Source organism: Helianthus annuus, chromosome 7 (genome assembly GCF_002127325.2).
Source record: "Helianthus annuus cultivar XRQ/B chromosome 7, HanXRQr2.0-SUNRISE, whole genome shotgun sequence".
Classification (NCBI taxonomy): domain Eukaryota; kingdom Viridiplantae; phylum Streptophyta; class Magnoliopsida; order Asterales; family Asteraceae; genus Helianthus; species Helianthus annuus.
In genome coordinates, this window is record NC_035439.2 from 43,095,789 (window position 1) to 43,098,796 (window position 3,008).

A 3,008-nucleotide genomic window follows, 5' to 3' on the forward strand; every position below is an offset into this window, starting at 1 on the left:
GTATCACCTTGGAAGGGTGTGGTCAGATTCAGCAAGAAAGGAAAGCTCGTGTCTCGATATGTTGGACCCTTTAAGATTCTGGAAAGGATCGGTAAAGTGGCCTACAGACTCGAACTACCGGAGGAACTTAACAACGTCCACCCGACTTTCCACATTTCGAACCTCAGAAAGTGTCTAGTTGAGCATGATTTACAAGTTCCGTTAGATGACCTTCAAGTAAACGAAACATTACACTTCGTGGAGAAGCCTGTCGAGATCATGGATCGAGAAACCAAGAAGCTCAGGCGCTCACACATTCCCATTGTGAAGGTTCGCTGGGAAGGCAAACGAGGCGCAGAGTTCACCTGGGAACTCGAAAGTGACATGAAGGTGAAGTTCCCGCAGTTGTTTGTTAAAACCTAATTTCGGGACGAAATTCCCTTAAGTAGGGGAGGCTGTAACACCCCGTGTTTCGGAAGTCAAAGTCAAAGTCAAGATTGAAGTCAAAGGAAGAAAAGATTACTAATTGCGATCTATCACTCCTTGCTCAACTCCTGTTTTGACTTCTTTGACTTGTAGATAATCTATTTATTTTGTCGCATTAGTTGTATTATGTGGAGTACTTGTTAATAATTGAGGTTTAATCGCTATCTATCGCATGTTTTATCGCTTTATCGCTTATCGCATCGCAATCGCATTCACAACTTGAATTATGCGTTCTAGATATTGTTTTACGTGTGTGTGCTATCTATGTGTTACTTGTGCGTGTTTATTTATGTTTATGTTTTGTGGTGGTTAATCGAAACGCAATCGCAACTCTATCGCAATCGAATCGCAAACGCTAAACGCAAGTTATTTATAGTGATTGTATGTTAGATATAGTAGTTAGGTTATTTGTGTAACTATGGGCAATTCTATCGCATCGCTCGCTCGAAACGCATCGCAATGCTCAACACGCGAATCGAAACGACAAAACTCAACGCGCCAGACACCGGATCGAGTGGCCACCCGATTGGGTGGCCATCCGATCGGATCGCCATCCGATCGGATTGCCATCCAATCGAGTTGTCATCCGATCGGTGACCAATCCGATCCAAGTGCACTTTCCTCTTTTAGAAACCCTGTAAATACCCTCCTGTCACATCATTTGTGATGTGACAGCTCCTCCACTCGACCAGCTCGCTCAAGCACTCATTTCTCTCGATTTCTCGCGATTCTTGTAAGTTTTCAACCTAAATCTGGTACTTCTATGATCTCCACGCACTTCTTCATCATTTTCTATTTTGAATCTCAACTTTTAACCGTGAAATCGATGGATTTGAGGTTTTCTAGGGTGATGTCATCATGGAGTTCTTATGAACTTCAAGGTGCTGTTTGTTTTTTCAGAGGTAAAATGTCTGCAGTCTGCGGACCACATCTCCAGACATCTGTAGCTAAAGAGGTGGACCAAACCTGTGCAGTCTGCAAGAAGAAGACTGTTTGTTTTTTAACTTCTGCAAACTACTAAAATAATAGGCATAAATAACAATAAAACTATCTAACATAGATCATGAATAACAGCTACAATAATGAGCACTCCCTATATCTAATGTTCTTCATTTTTGCAATCAGACCATCTTTCCTTTAAATTGATTAATCAAAATCATTTAAAATAAACAGATTAATCATATAAAAACACTGTCGTACCAATCTAATCCCTACTTACTAGCAAATCAACAAATGCCTAACTAATATGACTGCATCCACATACAAAACAAACTAAAAACGTACTCTTTTTCACCAAGCTTTACTTCGGTGCCTCCATACTCCGGCTACAAAACAGTATCTCCTTCTTTAACACCAACCGGAATGGTGTTACCGGAATTATGACGAGCTCCCGGTCCAACAGCAATAACTTTTCTTGAATTCAGCTGCAATCCACACCACACCACACCACAACACAAATCAACCATTGAATCAAAACCCGATCCAAACCGGTTAATAAACACAAAAACAATGATAATCACCTTGGATGGAGATCGATGGAGGTGAGGGCCTCGACGGGAAGATGGCAGCCATGTGTGGTAGCTTCGACGGTGGTGGAGATCGAGATCGACGGAGGTGAGGGCTTCGACGGAGATCGATGGAGATGAGTTTTCGATGGCGATGGAGGTGGAGATCGATGGAGGTGTCGGCTGGATGGAAGTGTCGGCTGAATGGAGGTGAGGGTTCAACGGAGGTGGAGATCGATATGTGTCGGCTAGATGCCAGGGTTATGAGGGTTATGAGACATGTCTTCAAAGAGCAGAGAGGAAGAAGATGATAGAAGACCCTTGAAGACACTAGTCCACATCTGTTTGAGGAAGAGGTCTTGAAGACCTTTTTTAATGAAAGCACTTCAAGAAAACAAACACACTGCAGACTCAAACGTCTGCGCATGGTCTGCGTGGGGCAGACATAAGAGGTTCTGAAGTGCTTTTGACAAAAAACAAAGACCCCCCCAAGTGTTGGCCTCATTCAACCAAGAATAACTCAGATCTGAGGGATTTCCACAAGATTAAACAATGTTTTCACATAGACCTACACCTAATCATGGCTAAAAGGATTGAAAGATGGTTTTCCAACTTTCTTTCAACTCTTTTACACTCAATGCACTCAAAACCGATAGAATCAGAGCTCGTTCTGATCTTCTACTCCTTCTTAGTGATGTGTCGGTTCAAGATATGATTTCTATCAGGGAGACTACCGATTTTGGGATAAACATGAACAACCATCTTGAACAGGTTAACTGACCGGACTAGGGTGATTCCTGTTCGATCGGGTCACTTGGTTCAAGATGGGGTTTCTGTTGTTTAACACGTTATCACACCGTATCGATCAGAACTCCAAAAACTATCAGAACAATCAAGTGTCAAAGACGATCAGGCCATTTGGATCGGATTGCCATCCGATCGGACAGCCATCCGATTGGCTTACACTTGGTTCCACACTTAAACTTTTATTTTCAACTTTACAAACATCTGAGCGTCGAACGGATTGCTGTCCGATCA